The sequence below is a fragment of the Ambystoma mexicanum genome, chromosome 7q (genome assembly GCF_040938575.1).
Source record: "Ambystoma mexicanum isolate Mex_15411 chromosome 7q, UKY_AmexF1_1, whole genome shotgun sequence".
NCBI classification, from domain to species: domain Eukaryota; kingdom Metazoa; phylum Chordata; class Amphibia; order Caudata; family Ambystomatidae; genus Ambystoma; species Ambystoma mexicanum.
Window position 1 is genome coordinate 1,013,540,823 of NC_090941.1, and position 23,692 is coordinate 1,013,564,514.

The 23,692-nt window shown below is 47.7% G+C and overlaps 1 protein-coding gene and 1 non-coding gene across 4 annotated transcripts in view; one reads left to right on the forward strand and one right to left on the reverse strand.

The window, feature by feature from the left end:
- PDE2A (phosphodiesterase 2A) overlaps positions 1-23,692 on the reverse strand; it is a 2,546,881-nt gene that overhangs the window by 1,328,452 nt on the left and 1,194,737 nt on the right. The window lies entirely within an intron of this gene.
- LOC138528982 (U6 spliceosomal RNA) lies at positions 2,478-2,584 on the forward strand. The gene has a single exon (XR_011284350.1). It is a non-coding gene; the product is annotated as a U6 spliceosomal RNA (small nuclear RNA).

Here is a 23,692-nt window from a genome sequence, read left to right on the forward strand (position 1 = left end):
ATGTAACACCAGGCGGCCGCCCTCGAAGGATTATCGAATTAACTTTATAGTATACTGTATCTAGCTGTACTCACCCTCCTGCTAGGCAAACCTTGACTTGATTTGTAACACAAGTCAGTTGTCTACATGATTTCTTTGTCATTGTATTTTATTATTGTGTGTAATATGTATGTTCTCACCTCATGTAACAATTTGTTGTGAGCCTAAGCAAAAGCGCCCAGATACCTTTGGGTTAGGTGTGCTATATAAGAAACTAAACTAAACCAAGCTATGTGTCCCTCCTCAGAAGCATCTCCCATCTGTCTTCAATTCCTATGTCGATAGTTTAGCATCATAGGCAGAACGTAATGCGCCAACCAATAGCAAAAGCAGGAAAATGGAGTATTTACATTGCACCGCCGCATTTCCGTCCTCTGTATAGAAATACAGCACCCACACTCGACTCTGCCAGAATCAGGATTAATCACAGATCAGTTCAAGCTTAGTGCATTTTTCCTTTTTTTCTTAAGCCTTTAAAAGATTGTGCAAAGAGCTGAGAAGTGTCACATCACTTTACAATTCCTATGTATGTGTTATCTGTATTTCTTATATAGTGCTATTCTCCAATGGGCTTCATGGCGCACCATGAAACCAATTTCAATAGAAAATTTGAATGCAAGCAAATACGTGACTGGCTGTGTGATAATTCCAGTCTACACCCACTGACTTAATGTTTCAAAGAACTGTTATTTTTTTTTTTCATTGAAGAATGTTTATTGGGTATTGGTTAAAAATAATAAAATTACATTTAGTTAGATATGTTAGAGAGAAAAAAGTAGGGTTCTAGATAGTGAACACTCCTGTGCTGGGTTCTGTGAATGGTTCACTTGGAATTGGAATGTTTTTGCAAGGTCACAGGTTTGAAGAGGCGAACCCAATACCTCTTGAAGGGGAAGTTTCAACATAAACGTCCAGGTTATCTTGCAAGGAAAGTACTCGGACCCTTATTTGTGAAAGGATCACACGCGTTTTCGCTTTGGTTGTTACATGAAAGTTTTTATTTGCCTTGAAATGTAGTTTAGACGCATTGTCTTTTGGGTGAAGGTCAGGCGACACGTGTTTCAACCCTTGTGGGTCTTTCTCAGGGCAGTTAGCTAAGGTTCTTAGGGCAATGAACCATGTGGTTCAAAGAGCCAATGGCTTTGAGGCAATCCAGTTTTCTTGGAATGTTGTAGGCCGGTGTCTACGTGCTGCTCGCTCCGTTCGTTGTCAAGTTAGATGTGTTGGTTAACCATTTACATTAACATCTTGATACATGCTATTCAATCCCTTTATCCAACCGAAAGAAGAACTGAAGATGACATTTCGTACCAAAGGTCCATATTTGGAATAGAGACCAGTATAGGGCAGACAGATGGTTATAAAGATCGCACAGATAGACAAAGATGGTGAGCCATTCCAAATTTCACAGGCGGAGGGGGGGTCAACTACGTCTATTTTCTCTTATTTGGCCATAGTTATGTCATTACTCTTTGCTATAATTGCTTCAATAAACTTAGGGACTTCAAGGCATAGGCTGGTACTTTCTCCCAGGATCATCCACTCCCACCAACTCCAATCAAGAGAACTGCTAATGTAGGTCTTGCGACGAATCGAGAACTGTACATCTAGTGATTACGCACCTGTAGTTCTTCTCTGCATTACTGCAAGGGTGAGGCCTGCACTGGAGGATGCCCTGGGAGCTGATGCCAGATGCATGAAGATACTCTGATACCATCGCTCCCAAGCCCCGAGGCCCTTCCCTTCCACACTCTAGTTCATCGCTTACTCCCTCGCCCTCACCTCCCACCAATGAAATAGAAACACAGACGTGCTGGTACTCACTATCCCAGAGTAGATGCTCACTGTTGGGAAGTGCCAGAACTCATCCATTAAATGTATTGGTATTTCGCGCTGAGAAGTGGCGTCACCATACCTTTCAAATAAAAGAAGTACAGATACTCAGGACCGGCAAATACCTGCCCAATTGAAGCATTGATGCTAGAGTAGGCATGTTAAAAAAAAGCAGGTTCGACTCAAAGGCCCAACCAAGGACAGGAAAGTGTGTGAGGCCTTTGCATACCTGATGTCTCGGGAGGATAGCTCAGGGGCAACGCGCTCTCCTTGGAAGCAAGCCGACGCGGAGCAACACAGGTTCCATCCCTGGGTCCGCGCTTAGAAACATCTGGGTGTTAAGCACGTTATGAATAACCTATCATATCTTATGAGCGAATGGCTACAGGATAGACATATGGGGCCCTTGCTTCCTAAATTGTGTGTCCCTTGTTATTTTACATATGGCAGGACTTTGATCTGTTTGCCAATTTTGAGAAACCAATAGGCTTGTTAATCATTTCTTTGTTTACATTCCATTGTAAGGGAAGTGGTGGCATGGTTTAAAACAGACCACAATAGGTTAGAGGGAGACTCAAGTCCCTATATATAGAAAGAAAGCTACTGTGCTCGCTTCGGCAGCACATATACTAAAATTGGAATGATACAGAGAAGATTAGCATGGCCCCTGTGCAAGGATGACACGCAAATTCGTGAAGCGTTCCATATTGAAAAAAAAAAAGAAAAAAGAAAAAAAAAGAAATAAAGCTACTTATACAGATGAAACATTTTACAACACAAATGAAAAAGTCAAAACGGAGAAGGGAAAACATATCCACAATGCAATGTTATGAACCCAACATGTTTCGATCCACCGTGTGGGCGTAGGACTTTCTCCACAGGGAGCGGCGTATGTGATTGTCTGGAAGTGTTTGCCTCAAAAATGGGAGTTACACTTGTGGTTGTCAACTGATGGTCCCCTCTATAGCTACATGAGTAGGCGGCGGGACCACTCATGCAGGGTGCAGTGATGACCTGGTTGTTAGGTGTGCCTCCTCACTAGCACAAGATATTGTATAGTGCAGGGTAGGATGCTGCTTGTTTTGTTGATGGGTTACCCATAGGTTAAATGCATAGTATTGATCAAAAAAGAAATGGTATGCTAATTAGGTGGAAATATGAGGGTCCTGTCCTGGGCTGGCATATTGAATACTGAAACAGATAGGGATGAAAGGCTGCCCCCCAGAGAGTGTACCAGCATTGACTACCATTGCCCTGTCGCCAGACACAATGAAAAACATCTCCATGCTGGCTGTTGGGGGCTGGTGCCGCCTGTGGCATCCACTGTGTTGAAGCTCCACATGCTATAAAGAGAAGAAGCACACCCTATCACTCAAACAGGCGCAGAAATCACTTGGAAAATGTTACATGCTCGCCTGGCATTCGTCTATTTGGAGCAGCGTTCTATAAATTTACTCCGCTGTCGCATGCACGCGACAACTGTTGGCGAGGACCGCCCCAGCTAGAATAGCAGCAAGGAACACATTAAATTCCGAGACACTAATATAGCATGTTCCCCACACAGCTGCAAACCGAAAAGGCTCTTGCCAAAGCCTTCACACGTAGGCCCTGTGCCCAGCCTATGCTCCCGCCCATCTATGCAAAGGGTAAAGGGCTGAGCTGGCCTCCCGGAGATTTTGACTCCACGCCTTGACGGGTGGTGTAAGACCAACGAGTCAAAAAACATTGCGCGTTCAAAGTGCCGGAGGTGCAAATCCTTCCCAGAATAGAGTCTGCGCCTTCCTTCACCGCTGTCCGAAAAAGCCTCAAAACATGGCTCTTTCCCCACACTTAATCCAGCCGCTCCTCCTCTCCTGCTGTTGCCTGTCTATCATTTCTTCCTATCCGCTGGACACCAACTCACGTAAGATTATTAACAATCACCCTCACCTCACTAAATGTTAATTGCTCTACAGGTGTTGTTGGCTTCTGTTTTATTCTGTCCGCTCACCCTCTATCGTTCTCTCCCTCCCCCACCCACCATTGTACTGGCGTTTTTGCTGTGTTATTTGTGTTCATATCCAGAACTATTTTAGCAAACGACTATATACAAAGGGCCCCATTCATGGAATTTTTTGCACGGTTCGAAGTGACTTTGCACTGCTGAAAAGTGACTTTGCACTGCCGACAGAAACCCTGATTCATGGAACTGTGCAAAGTTTATGTTTACAGTGCAAAGTCGGCAGTGCAAAGTCACTTTTCAGCGGTGCAAAGTCACTTTGAACCGTGCAAAGAATTCCACGAATTAGACCCAAGGTGTAGATGGTGCAAATTGTGTCTGTGGCCACTTGCCAGCTCCAGACTCCTAATGATTTGCAAAGAATCCTAAGCGCAGCACAGTTTGCGCAAATCACACGTTGAACCCGCACACTGGCCAGATTCATAAAAACAAGGTTCTTATCGGTTCCATGTGATAACGTTGCCTGGTGGCCATTTCCCAGGTTATCAGGAGACAGCTTCTTTTTCTGGAAGTAAAAGATGGCACGAGGTCAAAGGGTAAATAAAATCAGTGTTAGCATTTGTACCTAAAATTGCTGTCAAACGTTGGGTAACCGGAAGTTTCAGGAAGTAAAAAAATAAAAATTAAAGTTTGCTTCTGTTGATCTGCACACTGCTCAAATCTGCCTGATGTCCGGTTGGAACAGGGGCATATTTATTTTATTGTGATCAAGTTGTACCATGTATGTGTTTTCCTCTGAATTGCCTACAATTTGCCACACCGTCGAAAAATTATGGAAACGGAAAATAAATGACTCTGGGAACATCACCCCTCCTTTGTGTGGGGTGGGTGTGTGTGGAGGAGATGATTATGTGGACAGGGCTGAAAGATGGCATCCCAGCCCATGTCCAACAGAGCTGCACCATATCTCTTCAATGAACCCAATCCTGGACATTTGCATAATAGCAGAGAGCATTTTGGGAACATAAGAATGACCACATTTGACATTTGAAATATGGCTGTGGTAGGAAGTCAGCATTAAAACCTTCTGATTAAGTAAAGCAAACCCTACTGCCTGCACTTTTAATTTGTCTCAAACCTCACCCTAACAGAATTGTGTTTGTAAATTTGAAGCTATATATACTAATTTGGAAAGAGTGGCGAGAGAATGCTAAGGTTCTACTGATTTTGTGGAGAGTTCATAAACTAAACATTTGTGCACAAGTCTTCTGCTTGTGGGTAAGAGCACCCCAGAGGTGATTTTGGGACCTGTGTGGCTAGTCTAGAGCAGGAGTGTTGTGCCTCAGAGCGAAACAGCGCTTTGGCAAGACACATTTTGGCAGAGTGCAGCTCCACTTTGTTCAAGCCCCTTTCCTACCTTTCTGCCGGAGTTGCACCGCTTATGCCTTTTTAGTCAAAGGTAACATTTTTGCCATCTTTCGTGTTCGCAAATGGTCTTTCTCATAGTTTTGTGAATCAGGTGCAATTTACGATTTTTCAGTAGGAAATGCAATTGAGACCAGAAAAACGCTTTCTGAAGGGTTCCCAAAACATCTAAAGAGTTCTGGGCACAACCAACAATAACCCCAAGCATTACTTTTTTCAAAAAATCTACCTATGCATTCTAGAATTGAGCTGAAGAGTAAAAGTCCAGTTAGTTTTGTTGCACATGTCCCACAGGATATGATATGATAAGTCATTTATAACGCGCCTGTACACAAGTGTTTCTAGGCGCGACAAGACAAGGGAGGGAAGACAGGGAGGACAAAAACAAACGATCTTATTAGGCCTTGTGTTATTCAGATCGTGCAAGTGTGAGAACGAGAAGTGCAGGGAGGGTGTCGAGGAGGAATGCCAGGGAGAGGAAAAGTGAAGTGCAATCAGGGCAGCATTGCTCTGAGTAAGTGCGGCCTGGGCAGCACGGCTCTGGGTAATTTCAAGGAGGCAGGGGACTGTAGGGTGACAGTTACAGCCCCTAAGTGTGCGGATGGCCCAGAGGCGGTGCAGAGGAAGACTGGTCATGGAGGAGCCTGGTACCCAGTGAGACTCTTTGGGTAGCCAGACCACCAGCCAGCGCAGCAGACAGGTAGTTCAATAGGGGAGAGAGAGAAAGCAAAGGCGAAAAGGAAGGTCTTGAGCTGCTTCCGGAGCTTCAGGTGGTCCGGCTCAAGTTTGAGAGGGGCAGGGAGGCCATACCAGGGGGAGGCACCTGCAGAGGAGAGAGATCTACCCTCCACCCCCCCTCTCTGCCTGGAGAAGCATCTGACCCTCAGAGAGTTAGAGGCGGCTGAGCGAAGGGCTCGAGAAGGAAGGTGTTTTGGAAGAGAGAGTTGGATGTAGTGCAAGCTACAGCCCCAGAAAGCCTTGTGGACGATGCAGAGGGTCTTGAACTTGATCCTTGCAGCCACCGGGAGCCAGTGGAGAGATTTCAGGGCTAGGGAGGTATGGTCCCTGGGCTTGAGCCCAAGGATAAGTATTGCAGTCCTGTTCTGGATTAGTTGCAGAGGGCAGAGAGTAGAGGAAGGCAGATTGAGAAAGAGGCTGTTTCAGTAGTCCAGCCTAGAGAGAACCAATGCTCTGGAGAGAGTAAGCTTCTGGGGGAAGGAGAGGAAAGGAAGAATGCCTCTGAGGAGGTGCAGCTGGTAGTGGGCCTTACTAGCAAGGTCTGTGATGTAAGGAGAGAAGGAGAGAGTGGAGTCGAAGATGACACCAAGGTTTTTGCCTCACAGGAAGGCGAAGGAAGAGGGCCGAAGGAGAGTGGCCAGTGTAAGAGAGTGAAAGCAGGAGCAGGGGTCCCAATGGGAAGTATCTCAGTCTTACTGGCATTAAGGCAGAGATCATTGGAGGTGCACCAATCCTGAATCACGGATAGACAGTCAGGAATGAGTGAGAGAGGAGAGGAGGCTGAGGTGAGTCTGAAAGAGAGCTGAGTGTCATCCACATAACACTGAAAGTTAGAAGAGAAGGTGGAGATCAGGTGGGCCAAAGGGGCCAAGTAGAGGTTGAAAAACCAGGGTGAGAGGTTAGAGCCCCGGGGAACGCCACAGGTAGAGAAAGAGGTGGCGGAGAGAAAGGGACAAAGTTATGACTAGGAGGGGCGGTCCAAGAGGAAGGAGGTCAGCCACTCCAGGGCCTGATCCGTGATGCCCAGTTTCCCACAGAGTCGATTGATCAGGATGGCATTATTGATCATGTCAAAAGCAGAGGAAAGGTAAATAGGATGGGGACAGAAACAGGGCTTGAATGGAGATTAGTGAGCAGATCTTCACGAGTGTTCAGGAGAGCAATTTCCGTGGCTCTGGCTGCTCTGAAGCTAGACTGATGGTCATGGAGACTACAAACAGATACAGTGTGGAGAGTAAGCTGGGAGATGGCCAGCTTTTCCATGTGGCTGGATTCAAGATATTGTTCAGGAAGAGGTCAGCAGTACCCCCAGAGAGTGAAATTCTTAATTGGACTACAAAGTACACTTCCAAAATGTCCGCCCCTCCAAGCACAGGCCTCAATCGCATCTTCAACTGGAGACAGATCAAATCAGCTCCCATCGGCTAGGTTAGACTACACAAATCATTTCCCACCCTCAAACACACATATTTCAAGTTGTTGCCAGTCAGGTGTGAGTAGTACTTATTTTGCCTGTGCGTTATGGTATTTGTCGTTTTTCACTTCACGTACCAGAATGCAAAGACAAGCATTGGAAAAAAGACTAGCGTGTGTGTTTAAAAGCATCATATGGGCATTTGCCATGTATTCTTCATTTCCCATCACGTGCACAGGGGCAGGAATTGTGAAGCTGGGTGTGGAAATTAAAAAATATACTTTCACAACCACTGCAAACTTCTATTCCTATCCTTTATGCTGTAAGGGTACACCCTCTCTGTCCATTTCTGTTTGAACGTCCAATTAAGAGGATTCCTTGCTGGGTGTGTACTTTTGTAATGCACTACTTTGCATGTAGGATTCACAGAGCCTGAAATGCTCTGAATGCAATAGTAGAGCCACTGACATCCTCAGACTTCTGCCATGTACATGAGAACACTTGATGGCTGCGCCGCCAAGCAGACAAAAATAAAAAGGAACTAAAAAAATGTTGCTTAGAGAGGCACAGTTTCATCTCACTGATGAGGCCCGGCTAGGCCGAAACATGTGTCTGGGATTGCTGTTGGTACACTTGTTCAGAGGAGAATTGCCCAGCATTTCGGTGCTGGACTGCCCAGGTGGGTGGGACCCGACTGATATGCAAATGGAAATGTTGTCTCTGTGAATGGTAGAGTGAGCTAAACCGTGGTTGTAGACCCTCTCGAGTGGTCACCTTCCCCGAGAACAGGTTATTTGACCGTGTTCGTTCTCGGTAGAGGGGCTCCCAGACCTTTTTGAACTTTTAGGAACTTGGGATTCACCCTAAATTACCCAGGGTAATCCAGGCGTGGACCCCTTGCTCACTGTGCTTAGTGAGGCACAGCTTCACCTCACTGATGAGGTCCGCCTAGGCCAAAACATATGTCTGGGGTTGCTGTTGGTACTCTTGCTCAAAGGAGAATTATCTAGCATCGGTGCTGGGCTGCCCAAGTGGGTGGGACCAGACTGATAGGCAAATGAATATTTCTCTTCTGTGAAAGGTGCAGTGAGCTAAAACGTGGTTGTCGACCCTCCCGAGTGGGCACCTTCCCAAAGAACAGGTCATTTAGCCGTGTTCGTTCTCGGTAGAGGGGCTCCCAGGCCTTTTTTTTAACTAAAAAAGAGCAGGCCTGGTTGAGTAACTGGCACCTTAGACAACAAAGTACTGCTTTTCTTGACCAGACTTCAAGATATCTCAAGTAGCTCCTTGTGCGGTATGAAGAGCTAATCCAGTCCTGTTTTTCCTTGTCATTCTGGTACTGCAAAGGAAAGAGACAGGGCTGAGTGGGACTAGCATGCAGCAACTTGAGCTCGCTGGGCTTCTTCCGAAAATTGCAACGACTTTAGCAATCTGCAGCCTTTAGCAATCTGCAGCGCTGCCACTAACAGCATGCGGTGCAAGGGCACCGAGTGGACCGGCAGAGGGCGAACAAATGCATCTAAATTTACACTGGCGGCTGGCTCCCTGCAAGAGGAAAGCATAAAGAGGGCTTAGCACCCGTTATTATTATTTGCCTTGACGGCCTATCGATTTCCGAGAGCATGTAAATTGAGCGCGCCAGCTCGCTGGAAATCAATGCGCTCTTGTCATAGTATTTACCTGGAGAGCAGCTGAAGTGCGCGCGCGACTTAATGGAATTTTTCCACACGCCGGGCCGCATTGTCTAGACTAGAGGCTTCCGGGCAGTCCGCGGCGGCGTGGGATTGGACGCCGGCACGCTGCTGCGTCCTGATAGGCCCGCCCTGGCGCAAAGGCGGTGATAATATGCACGCGCCGCAGAAAACGTAATCTACGCACCCAGCTTCCTCGCGTCCTGAAAATGGCTCTGGGAGGGAAGGCGTTCATACATTCCTTGATTGTCTTTTGCACAATTTTCTCTGGCCAGTGGAGAACGTCGGGGAAATAACTCGGCTGTAATGTATTTTTTTTCTGCGTGTGGCGCAAGTGCCTTCCCAATTATCCTCCGAGGCCTGCTCTTAGTAGCTGTGTGATTGGTGGGGCGGTTTAGAATATGTTTCAACCCTTCACAACTTAATATTTAGGGAGCATCATGGATGCGGTTGCAGTGCAGGCAATGTAAAATGGCATGCAAAGCGCATTGTTGGGACTGGACCCGTGGTCAAACAGGCCAGTCTATCAGTGATGGGGTGTCACCCAGCAGATACATAGAGTACCGTGGTCACGGGCAGTTGCAGGGATCACCCTGATTATCATGGCCACACAGCTCAACATCAGCTGCCGGGGGCTACCGGGCTAGCAGCTGTGCTTTGTTCACACAGCAGGACAGTGGCCTGGGGGCTCCCAGGTTGCAGGTGCTGATCTGGGGTTACCCAGATCAGAAGGCTCCCAGATCAGCGGGGCTTCAGTACCGTGTTGACACAGGCCCAACAAATGAGCTACAGAGACAGAAGTGGCTTTCATGGAGACAGCCGCCGTTCTGGCGCACTTGCTGGCTGTGGCTCCGTAGTCAGTCATGACAAAGTCATGCAGCGTATTCTTAAAGGGGCAACCCCACACACATGGTGTTGTTTTCAGCACATTTCCGAGTGCTTCCATTTTGGTAGTTGAGGGAAAATAACATGAAAAGGGATTTGCCTAGGATCAGAACTCGAGTCTTCCGATTCCAAAACCTTCAATGTAAACACTATCCCGCATGTTCCTCATGAAGAACAGGGCTCAAGACACTGTTTGACATGGGCCAGTACTGTCTGCCATGTTGTCTGTGTCAGCACATTTACTGTTGCGATTCTGAGCACCAGCAGTTCTCCATGACAGAGGCGAGTACCAATAGAGGCGTCACATGTCTTCTCTCTCCCTCCATGACAGAGGCGAGTACCAATAGAGACGTCACATGTCTTCTCTCTCCATGCCAGAGCAGAGTACTAATAGAGACGTCACATGTCTTCTCCCTCCATGACAGAGGCGAGTACCAATAGAGACGTCACATGTCTTCTCTCTCCATGACAGAGGAGAGTACCAATAGAGACGACACATGTCTTCTCTCTCCATGCCAGAGGCGAGTACCAATAAAGACGTCACATGGCTTCTCTCTCCATGACAGAGGCGAGTACCAATAGAGACGTCACATGTCTTCTCTCTCCATGCCAGAGGAGAGTACCAATAGAGACGTCACATGTCTTCTCTCTCCATGCCAGAGGAGAGTACCAAAAGAGACGCCACATGTCTTCACTCTCCATCCCAGAGGAGAGTACCAATAGAGACGTCACATGTCTTCTCCCTCCATGCCAGAGGAGAGTACCAATAGAGACGTCACTTGTCTTCTCTCTCCATGCCAGAGGAGAGTACCAACAGAGACGTCACATGTCTTCTCCCTCTCTCTCTGTCTCCATCTCTCTCAGTGCCATATTAGTGTACTGATAGAGACAATAGATGTCTTGTTTCATGCCACAGAAGAGTACCAATAGACATCATGTGTCTCTCTCGATGCCACAGAAGATTACCAATAGACATCATGTGTCTCTCTCGATGCCACAGAAGATTACCAATAGACATCATCTGTCTCTCTCCTTGCCACAGAAGAGCACCAATAGACATCATGTGTCTCTCTCGATGCCACAGAAGATTACCAATAGACATCATCTGTCTCTCTCCATGCCACGGAAGAGTACCAACAGAGACATCACATGTCTCTCTTCATACCAGAGAAGACTACCAATAGAGACATCACGTGTCTCTCCATTCCAGAGAAGAGTACCAATAGACACCTCATGTGTCTCTCTCTCTATGCCAGAGAAGAGTACCTATAGCGACATCAGGGGTCTCTCTCCATGCCACAGAAGAGTACCAATAGACATCATGTGTCTCTCTCTATGCCACAGAAGAGTACCTATAGACATCATGTGTGTCTCTCCATGCCATGGAAGAGTCCCAACAGAGACATCATGTATCTCTCTTCGTGATACAGAAGAGTACCAATAGAGACATCACATGTCTCTCTTCATACCAGAGAAGACTACCAATAGAGACATCACATGTCTCTCCATTCCAGAGAAGAGTACCAATAGAGACATCCATGCCAGAGATGAGCACTAATCGAGATGTCATGCTTCCCCCACTGTCTCCTCACCAGAGACGAGTAGGGATAGAATCATCATCACGAGAGAGAGCCCAGACAGAGACATCACCTGCCTCTCTGTAGCTGCATCTCTCGACACCTGATGAAAATGACTGTGCTTGGTGGGGAAATCATCTCACAGCCCTGCCAGGTACTCCTAGCCCCTTTAAGGCTCAGGGAATGGAGTGGGTTATGCCATAAGGCTGCGAGCGATGAGCCAATCCCGTGAAACCGGCATTTCCAATGCCGAGCATTACCCTGATGATGAGTACCTGCCCTTACTTATTCCAATTGCACTCATTGCCTGAGGCGCTACGACGTCCTTTCATCCCTGGATTAACCCTCACTGGGTTTTTCCCTGCGGAAAGTTTATCCCAAAAAAACTAATCGAATTTTGGGGGCGGGGGGTAAGGTAATTATATATATATATATATATATATATATATATATATATATATATATATATGGGGTGTGGGTGTTCGGAAATGCAAACAATTTAAAAGGGATGGGGGGCTTGGGAGGAACCCCCATAAATAAAAAAATAATAAATGTGATGAGTTTTCTCAAAAAGAGATCATTTTCTGTTCCCACCGAATTGGGCTGATTGAGACCTGATGTCCTGCAAACCGGCGAGATGCCCAGTATCTTCATCAAACCCTCCGGTTTGTTTACATCTGGTAGACGCAAACATGGTAGACATGCAGAACAATGACCATGGCAGAGACAAACTCCCCTTTAAGGTTTCCAGTGCTACAAGAACTAGACTCTTGACGAGGGAGCAGGGACCTCCCAAATTCAGAAGAACCACCCAATGTGCTTCTAGTGGTGGAATAAACATGCAGACAATTTTCTCAGTTTATGTCTGGGTAGATAGCTCACAAGCTAAGCACTCAGCCCTGACATGGGGCCAGCCTGCACTTCAGAAGTCTGAATCCTGTTGCAGGGTCGACTCAGCCTTTTATCCTATGAGAACAGTGCATGGAAAGGGGAAATAACACCTGTTATCACTGCACTTAGTAGCAGGGAGATGTGGTATAAAGCACGATATAAGAACACATGTTATTGTGGAACATTAGAAGTGTCCAATATGATTAGTTTGTCATGGTCACCATGATACAGTATCATTATCATGTAGCCTATATTGCTCCCATAAATTAACAATAGAACTTTGTAGTTGGATCCCGTGCCAGGTCATGCGCCAACCAGGGTCCACATGTTTCCAGTTCTTAAATCTCAGAAGGATGTTTTAGACAGGGCAGCCAATCAGATTTGTAGAAGGTGCAATCTGAAACCTTGGTGCTGGAGAACATGTCTGTGGGGCAGTTTAGAATTCTTCTGAAACTTCTCAGGTGGAAGTGATCAGTTAAACTTAAATACTATAAAACATGGAAATAAATGCCAACATGACCCTTTTCTTTCGGGAGACACTGGAGCAGTCCTGGTTTGTTTTTTAATTCAATTGCATGTAACCTAGGATTTTCCCCACTATAAAACCAGGACTACAAGTCCCAGAATGCAAAGGAAAAATAAAAGAACTTGACTACTATCGCCCGACTGGAATGGAGCATGTTGGCATGTATTGATCAACTTCTGAACTGGTTTCTGTTATAGTCCAACCTTCCGTGCAGGTTAAAAATAAGACATAATTCATATGTTTTTATAATCAGCATTGGGAAACATACCTACTGTTCCAATAACCTTAACCTTTTTCTAAAAGGGAACAACCCGCTCTAACGGGATTGCATAAAATGGCTTTTTGTCTCTGATGCACTGGGCTTGCTACTAAGGAAAGGAATGAAATTAATTAATTCATCTTTTATAAAGTGCTTAATACCGGAGACCAGTCTCTTTGTGCGGGACTGGGATTCGAATCTGTGTTGCTCTGCATTGTCTTGCTACCAAGACAAACGCGTTGCCCTGTAACTTGCATGGAAATTGAATGACATGGCCGGCCACTGGCTTTACCTTCCAATACCCCGCGGGCCCTTTTCTTCTTCGCCTAATGAAACCTGCACGAGTCAATTCTCAGAATGTAATTTAGTCTCTTTGGGCAGGACCGGGATTCGAATCTGTATTGCTCTGCGTTGTCTTGTTTTCAAGAAAAACGCGTTGCCCTGTAACTTGCATGGAAATTGAATGACATGGCCGGCCACTGGCTTTACCTTCCAATACCCCGCGGGCCCTTTTCTACTTCGCCTAATGAAACCTGCACGAGTCAATTCTCAGAATGTAATTTTTTGCCTCATGCGCCGCATTGGGAGGCAATAGTAGCGTGTGGCGTTGAGCGTGCAGCGTATGTACAAAAAGGGAGGATTGGAGGGCGGTGAGCAACACACATCATGAGCTATGGACAGGAGGGATGGCTGTGATGAGGTCACATCATGAGTAATGGGAAACGCTTGGAAAGCAGCCTGGTCCGCCGGCCATTTTCGGCAGCACAGTTCGTTCGCAGCAAACCTGCACTTTTCCTGGCTCTTTGGCTACTTATCCTATTTAGTGGCAGGGGCTTAGAGGTGAGGGCTCAGCTGTCACAGGGCTCGCCTGCGGTAAGATCAGCGAAGACATTCGCTCTTGAATAACTCCAATGCTACGATTTACAGTACTGGCTACAGAAGGCTTTAGCTCTCCTATGCCTAAGACCTTTAGGTATGAAATATAATATATGAAGGCTCCATAGTTCAGTTCATGCTTCAGGTTTTCCACTGATTGGCTGCTATAGACTAACTATCGAGCACCAATACCCCCATTGGCTAGGATTAGTATAACGTGTTGCTTAAAGGTATCTCTGCCAGAATAGCGTGGATAGTTCATGAGCTAAGGCCATGGCTCAGACAAGGTACGACAGACAGGCTGTCATTCGCTTGTAACTCAGCAAGCCATGTATGCCACAGTGCCATGGTGGCCGAGGGCTGCTTTGCGCGCTTTATAAATGTAAAGAATAAATTAAATAAATAAATGCCAATATGGACATCACATGAGGGAATCCTGAGCCAGCTCAGCCCTTTAACCTTCAGAGGTCAGAAATTGAATACCATTAAATTGGGTAATAATAGCAGCTGTTATTTAAGCATTTAGAAGTTGGAGAAATTGGGCAGGAAGTGGCCGTTAATAAGAACATTACTTTTGCCATTGTTGCAATTGTTGGGCTCTGATAGACAAAATGACAAATAAAAGCAGCATAGCCAGGAGTTATGGGTGCAGTGTGCATTATATATATATAATGCCCTGAAACAAGGCAAAATTCAACGGGTTGCACTCCCAAGAGCAGCTGAGGCGTGGAATCCAGTCTCAGCAAGGAAAAGGCATGACAGCTAGTCCAGGCAGCACGAACATTTCTTTATTGGTAAGAGGTGCAGCAAAAGGAAAAGCCTGGATGACAAAACGACACATTTCGTGGTACACCTACCGCTTGTTATATACAAGACACGTGCAATACCAAACTGTAAACATTCAAATAAATCAGGCAACTTTGAACAGCATATTAATATGTTGATCTCTGTGGCAGTACGTGGAGGTTTGCCTATCACCACAGTCCATTCATTCCTCCACACCAACTCAGAATCACAAGACAAGGTGCAGAGAAAAGCATGGACACTCTTACCATCTCACACAGAGAACCAGAGAAAAATGAAGCATTTTCTTTTTTTAAAGCACCTAAAAACAAAGTCCATCCAGCTAGAAAATTTACACCAAAAAAAACAGTTCCATCTTTTGTGAAATATTTGTATGCAGACGTTCGCGGCGTATGTGGACCAGTACGCTAGTGTGAATTGTCCATGTCATTGTCTGCTGCAATACCGTACACTGTACTAAGTCTGCAGATCTGTCTTTGCTCTTCAATGCCATATGTTGCCAAGCAATCATGGAAAATTGTCACATATAGAAATGACAAAGAGAACCTGGCAAACCTAGCACCACCTACAAGCCAAAATGATTGCATTGGAGCATAGCTAGAGGGAGTTGACACGTGAGGCGGGACACCCAGCTTGTGTGTGCTGGTTGTTTACTGAACCATTGACTGCCCCTGGCTATGCTAACTCTTATAACCATTACCACCCACAACCTGCCCCTCCCCGCCCAAAGCCCTTTCCGGGATATTTCTGAGCTAGCTTTATCAAGAAATAACATCAAACTTTGGCCAGACAGTGTTCTTTCTAAGCAGTCTGCTGAGGGTTAATGACTTAATTTCATCTGTAAATGTGCTAGAAAGGGTCACATTTCATTCACACACACACACACACACACACACAGACAACTAGCTAGGCTGTGAGTAAATGCTGCATTCTGTGCATGGTTTCAGAGTTAAGGTAATTTCTAAATAATAAAGACTTAGCAAAAGTTCATCATTTTCAGCTCCCTCTAAAACCTACAGAGGCATTCCTCTAGTGTCTAATGTGCTCAGTCTGTTCCAGGCCCACCATAAGAGAACAGTGTAATGTTATGTCAATATTGACTTCACATGTCTTTAATCTTTTTACCACCCCTTCTATTGAGAGTGTGGTGGCCCCATCACCCTCCACCAGCTCCTTTCCCCAACTCTGCTGTTAGGACTGTGGGCTGCCCAGCACCCGCCACCCTTGCTGTTTCCTTCAACTTCTCTTAGGAGTATAGTGTCCTCAGTACTCGCCACCGTTACTTTTTACTACCCCTTCTCTTAGGAGTATAGTGTCCCCAGCACCAGCCACCCTCGCTTTTTCCTGCCCCTTCACTTAGGAACACGGTGTCCCCAGCACCAGCCACCCTCGCTTTTACCTCCCCCTTCTGTTAGGAGTGCGGTGGGCCCAGCACCAGCCACCCTCGCGGTGTCCCCAGCACCCGCCACCCTAGCTTTTTCCTGCCCCTGCTGTTAGGAATGTGGTGTCCCCAGCACCCGCCACCCTAGCTTTTTCCTGCCCCTTTTCTTAGGAACGCTGGTGTCCCAGCCCCAGCCCCCTCGCTTTTTCCTGCCCCTTTTCTTAGGAACGCGGTGTGCCCAGCACCCGCCACCCTAGCTTTTTCCTGCCCCTTCTGTTAGGAACGCGGTGTCCCCAGCACCAGCCACCCTCGCTTTTTCCTGCCCCTTCTGTTAGGAGCGCACAGCCCAGCACCAGCCACCCTCGCTTTTTCCTGCCCCTTCTGTTAGGAGCGCGGTGTGCCCAGCACCAGCCACCCTCGCAGTGTCCCCAGCACCCGCCACCCTAGCTTTTTCCTGCCCCTTTTCTTAGGAACGTGGTGTGCCCAGCACCAGCCACCCTCGCAGTGTCCCCAGCACCCGCCACCCTAGCTTTTTCCTGCCCCTTCTGTTAGGAACGCGGTGGCCCCAGCACCCGTCACCCTAGCTTTTTCCTGCCCCTTCTGTTAGAAACACGGTGTCCCCAGCACCAGCCACCCTCGCTTTTTCCTGCCCCTTCTGTTAGTAGCGCGGTGTGCCCAGCACCAGCCACCCTCGCGGTGTCCCCAGCACCCGCCACCCTAGCTTTTTCCTGCCCCTTTTCTTAGGAACGCTGGTGTCCCAGCCCCAGCCACCTCGCTTTTTCCTGCCCCTTTTCTTAGGAACGCGGTGTGCCCAGCACCCGCCACCCTCGCGGTGTCCCCAGCACCCGCCAATCTAGCTTTTTCCTGCCCCTTCTGTTAGGAATACGGTGTCCCCAGCACCCGCCACCCTAGCTTTTTCCTGCCCCTGCTGTTAGGAATGTGGTGTCCCCAGCACCCGCCACCGTAGCTTTTTCCTGCCCCTTTTCTTAGGAACGCTGATGTCCCAGTCCCAGCCCCCTCGCTTTTTCCTGCCCCTTTTCTTAGGAACGCGGTGTGCCTAGCACCCGCCACCCTAGCTTTTTCCTGCCCCTTCTGTTAGGAATGCGGTGTCCCCAGCACCAGCCACCCTCGCTTTTTCCTGCCCCTTCTGTTAGGAGCGCACAGCCCAGCACCAGCCACCCTCGCTTTTTCCTGCCCCTTCTGTTAGGAGCGCGGTGTGCCCAGCACCAGCCACCCTTGCGGTGTCCCCAGCACCCGCCACCCTAGCTTTTTCCTGCCCCTTTTCTTAGGAACGTGGTGTGCCCAGCACCAGCCACCCTCGCAGTGTCCCCAGCACCCGCCACCCTTGCTTTTTCCTGCCCCTTCTGTTAGGAACGCGGTGGCCCCAGCACCCGCCACCCTAGCTTTTTCCTGCCCCTTCTGTTAGGAACGCGGTGGCCCCAGCACCCACCACCATAGCTTTTTCCTGCCCCTTCTGTTAGGAACGCCGTGTCCCCAGCACCCGCCATCCTAGCTTTTTCCTGCCCCTTCTGTTAGGAACACGGTGTCCCCAGCACCAGCCACCCTCGCTTTTTCCTGCCCCTTCTGTTAGTAGCGCGGTGTGCCCAGCACCAGCCACCCTCGCGGTGTCCCCAGCACCCGCCACCCTAGCTTTTTCCTGCCCCTTTTCTTAGGAACGCTGGTGTCCCAGCCCCAGCCACCTCGCTTTTTCCTGCCCCTTTTCTTAGGAACGCGGTGTGCCCAGCACCCGCCACCCTCGCGGTGTCCCCAGCACCCGCCAATCTAGCTTTTCCCTGCCCCTTCTGTTAGGAATGCGGTGTCCCCAGCACCCGCCACCCTAGCTTTTTCCTGCCCCTTCTGTTAGGAATGCGGTGTCACCAGCACCCGCCACCCTCGCTGTGTCCCCAGCACCCGCCACCCTAGCTTTTTCCTGCCCCTTCTGTTAGGAATGCGGTGTCCCCAGCACCAGCCACCCTCGCGGTGTCCCCAGCACCCGCCACCTTAGCTTTTTCCTGCCCCTTCTGTTAGGAGCGCAGGGGTCCCCAGCACCAGCCACCCTCGCGGTGTCCCCAGCACCAGCCAACTTAGCTTTTTCCGGCCCCTTCTGTTAGGAGCGCGGCGTCCCCAGCACCTGCCACCCTCGCGGTGTCCCCAGCACCAGCCACCCTCGCGGTGTTCCCAGCACCAGTCACCCTCGCGGTGTGCCCAGTACCCACCACCGTTCCTTTTTTCCCACTCTGCCCGTGTTCTAGCTTTAGCCATCAGATTGTTGGAGTTAGCTATGGCACGTTCAGAGAGTGACTGGCTGGGATTTAATGGGAGGCATTACACATTGGTGAGGCGCTGTCGTGCCCTATCGGCTATAGAAAGAGGCTGCCTTAACACTAGATCATGAATGCCCATGCTTCCTGCAAGCACAGGCCTGCTCCATGCTGCTTCGCCATCTTGTTTATAAAAGCAAAGAAGAAACAAACAAGCAGCAACTGGCTGAACAGATGGAGGGTTCAGAAGGAGTTAGAGCCACGAGCCCTGCCGGAGGAGCACCAGCGAACGATAGATCCTTCACTTGCCCGCCCGCATTGCACTTGCCCAAGGCACTGTGGCACTTGAAATATGAACATGGACGCGAGCTTTCAGATGACTGTATGGTCCGACCAGGCCCGGCTGAAGATGCGTGGGGGCCTATTTCTACAAGATGGTTCAGGGCCCCCCTGGCTTAGGGCATAATAATAATTAGCATTTTATATAGTGTTTTAATCTAAAGTGTTTCACATCTGACGTATTTATGTTCATTACTATTATTACCCAATCAAAATTGGTATTTATTCATCGACCTCGGAAGGATTAAAGGCTGACTTGGCCATGGCGGGATTTGAACGTGTAACCTACAGATCACAGCAACAAACATTTAACCCGCGGACCCATCTTAATGGCTAAACGAGAAAACCGTCTGAGGCACCCGTGCAGCGCGAATATTATAATGGGGACAAAGGAATATTGTAGGGGTTAATTTCCGCCGCTTATCACGAGATGGCCAGCCAGCAGGTAGCTGAAACACTGATTGTCCACTGAAACGCTATAAATCCTTCTTTGTCAGCAAGTAGCTGATGTGGTGGAACCAGTGTTAAAGGGCAACAAGGTGATAACACTTTTGTATACCCTGAGGGAGTGACGCCTGGAAGGGCTCCAGCAAACACAGCTTGTAAGGAAAGAACTGCAAAGGAATATAGAAAGGAATAGATTGCCGTGTTATAAGCCTGCTGACTACCAGCATATGGGCATATGCAGAGGGCCTGTCGTAGACTCGAGGCCCCTTTCAACTGAAAAGGTTGAAATGCCCGGATGTTGCCCCTGGGTCTAAATGGAGTATTTATGGCAAAGGAACATGGGTATGTGTTGTTAGCAGGGCATATTTGTAGGGGTTCAAAATAACTCTATTTCACTGGGCCACGTGTTGCTTATCCTTTTTCAAACCATTGTATTCTAGAACTATAGTTTAAGGTATATAACACTACAAGTCCCATAAAGCACGAGGTTGGAAGGTTAGGCGGCACTACCTGGTAACTGTACATAGCAGGCTTTAAAAGAAAATCCTCCAAAGGAACCTGGCATTCCACAAGCACATTTAACCCTAGAGAATGCGTCAGAAACCTTTGACTTTCCAGATGTTTTGAACTACAACTCCCAACAGCCCTTTCAGCTTAGTCAAAGGTGAGGGATCAGAAGAGCTGCAGGTTGGCAGAGCTTCGATAGCATCACCACACCACCTACTGTCTCAATGTTATTGATGGGTAGACACCAGATGCGGGCACTTATCCAAAATGATAAGTCTTTGTAGTATCCAGGTAACCTCTATTATTAATTTCGAAAAACCCATAAAGTATGTTGTTTATCTAAGGTAACGCTGCCACCTCTGACAGCTAGGAACGCATCCAGCTTTCTCCGGGGGCCATAAATAACGCTTTCAGCCTCCATCTACCCCTGGGCACAACCGGAAAATGTCGCCAATGTATGCGGCTCGGGGTTGAGTGCACACTTTACAATGATTTCCTTTTAGAGGTGCATTTGCCGGCTGTGATTGGCAGCAGATGGCCTCAGTTATCTAATTAGGTGGGCAAATGGGCTCTGAAAGGGATTGATAGTGCGTCCGCCAGCGTGCCTCGGCTTGGGCACACCCTGCTCGCTTAGTAGTGCCATGCACCAGAACAGGATAAAACATGGCCCTTTCCCCTTACTCTTCCTATACAAGGCAGAGTACCAGTGCCAACGCAGCCCCAGGCTCAAGAGTAAGTCTTATGCCAAGTAAGCTGGTAGGGCTGGCATACCTTGCAATGTAACTCTTCCTGTTCCTGAATGAAACACGCTGCACTAGGAGGTTGGTTGAGACATTAAGGCCGTAGGGTTTATTACTTGCACCCCAACAACACAACGAGGGATAAGAAAACCAAACTCAGAGTGTGCTTTTGGGCACCTCGTGGTCCAGGCGATTGATGCCTGCCGCAGCTCCTCTTAGTGCCCGACAGCAGGTTTTCCACTGCCCGTGAGCTCTGTTGGGTAAGTGCCATTTTGAGTCTGCCAGCTGGACTTTTGCCCGCCATCTTTTACCGTTCCTTCCATTTCTGGCTGGTGCCCCTTATATGTCCAGCTGGCATGATCTCCCCTGACCCGTGGCGTCTCTTCCCTATGACTGGCAGGCGCCATGTTGCCACCTGGCTCCTCCCCCTTCTGTCCTTGCTCAGATCGGGTGGGTGTGGTGGGGAACGAAGACTTCAGCCCTGGCCGCCCTTGAAAGCTTATCAGGGCTGGATGTGCTTGCGTCATTAATTGTCAACTTGCTGAGGACGTCCCTTTTTATGTGAAGTCTTGCCTTTGTTGGAACTAGTTTGTTCCTGGTTTCCGGGTCTTCACGTAACCCCCTGTTGGTATTTCACACCTGGGGTTAATGCTTTCATTTATACCTCTGCGCTTGGGGCTCCACCTCCATTGAACCTTATGTATTGTTTATTTATTGTTTGTTTGTTTGTTTGTTTGTTTGTTTATTTATTTATATTGCGCACCAGACCCTTAGGTTACCGGGCGCAGCAACAAGTATATGCGAAGCTTACAATGTTACAATGTTATATAAATGAATTTACAATATTACACCATATTACACAAATTACTAGAATGTACAGATAAAGAATTGCCGTATTTACATGAATGTACAGTTAACAATATACAGAATTAGCAGTAATAAACATAAGGGTTAATGTCGCGTCAGGGTACATTGGATAGGACTACATATTAGGTAGGACTACACTTGTGAGTGTTCGGGTGTTAAGTCGTTGTTGGCGATGATGTGTTTGATAAGGTTCCTTCTGAAGTGAGGGAAGGGTTGGTCAGCTCTTAGGTTAGGTGGCAGGGCGTTCCACAGATTAGCAGCTTTCACAGGAAAGCTGACACCACCAATTTTGGCAAGTCTGAATCTAGGTACTGCCAAGCAATTGGAGTTGGCGAGTCTCATGGGTCTATTAGAAGTTTTTCTTTTTATTTTGTCCATCAAGTAGCTAGGAGCAGCATTATTTAAGGCCTTGTGGGTTAATGAGATCATTTTTAGCATTTTTCATTTAAAACGCGCTTAATACAAGCGAGTGGTTTCTAAGCGCGGGATCGGGATTCGAATCTGTTTTGCGCCGCGTTGGATTGTTTCAAAGAAAAACACGTTGCCCCTGAGCTATCCTTCCTCCAAACCTGTTTGTCATCTTCTCTCGGTTTTTGTAAGGTTCTCTCTTTTGCTGGGGTGAGAGTGTCAAACTGCCACCAGCCCACCCCTGCCCGAGCCCCCCATGCTTACTACCCTGTGGTCTCCACCTTCCTGGCCGGTTGGTCTGTCAGGGGCCCGTGGCTATCTGCATCGCCCCATTGACAGACTGCTGGAAATGAGCTCTGCTAGAAGATGAGGGTCTGAGCAGCCAAAGAGTCAAAGACAGAAAGTAATCCAGAAAAGCCAAATGCTACCGAGAAAATTGCCTGGAGAAACCAAAGGTACAGGCATCTGTAAAACCTGAATCGGCCTATAGTCATCAAACTCCAATTGGTGAGTCAAACTTCAGTCAGTGACAACCCAGCTAGTCTACCAGCACCGAGGCTCACCAATGGGTAGCGAGTCTGAACAGCGAGTATTCAACCATAGATATATAAATATATAAAAAGAGATATGTATATATATGTATAGTGAAAGTCGGAACGTCCCTTTGAGCCAAGTCACACATTCCACAACGCCACCTAGTAGCCATAGCTGGAAGTTCACCTCCAGTTCTGAGCCACAACAGCAAAGCATTTTGGGTATGCACATTTTAGCTCAAATGCAAACCTTTTTCTCCAGGAAATTGTCTTTGTCTAAGAGGGTAGTGTATACATAGCTTAATCAACCCAGGACAGACATTTGCAAGGCTGCCAGGACATCTACATAGCTGGTTTTACCCTTATTAGCGATTATCAGTGCAGTCAGGCGAAAGGTTTTATTTCATACCTTTTTAAACCCACCATAACTTTCTTGGTGTATATTATATAGCTACATTTCTTATAACTGAAATACCATTTATTAACAAATTATAACGTAAGGAAAGAAACAAGGTGTGACCCATAACTTGCATTCTGTCATTGTTTGTGCATTGAATAGCGTTATAGTCTGTTAATTCTCTTAGTATTAACAATAAGGGGGGCATCCCACTCCTGTAGCCATCTTTCCAGCAAAAGGGGTCAGGGATGCCCCCGGAGCTTGGTACTTGAGCGCATGAAACAGCCAACATTTTGAAAGAAAGCATTTGTCACGAATTCCAAGGAGCAGTTATGTTATGTTAATATCATTTCTAAAGTGCGCGGTCACCATAGGTATCTTAGCGCTAGAGGGCGAGGCACAGCCGTAGCCAGAACTTGCTCCACTAAAACAAGTAGGTCTTTACGGCCTTCCTAAAGGCCAGATGGGTGGGTAGTTTTTTTTTATAGCTTACAGCAGCTCATTCCATAAAAGAGCTGCTGCTATTAAAAAAGCACGGCCTCCAATCCGCACACACTGAAAGGAAGGCACACAAAGCTGATCAGCAGAGCGGAGGCAGCACATCGGACGGTAGTGGGTGAACTTTGCTCTGAGAACTTCCGCACCTTGGTCGTGCAACGCCCGGTGGACAATACATAACGCCTTGAACCTGATGCATTGGACGACCGGGAGCCAATGAAGGGCCCGGAGCACTGGTGAAATATGAGCCCCATAGGGCGTGCCTGTTGAGCAGTGGGGGGCAACTTCCAGATGTTGAGGCCTGCAAGGCCCATCAGCGCTATCCAGCATAGTCAATAGTAAAGGATCACGTGACTTGGAGGCCAAATCATCTGATGGGCTGCAAGCTGCCCACCACTGCTCAGGAGCTTCATTGGT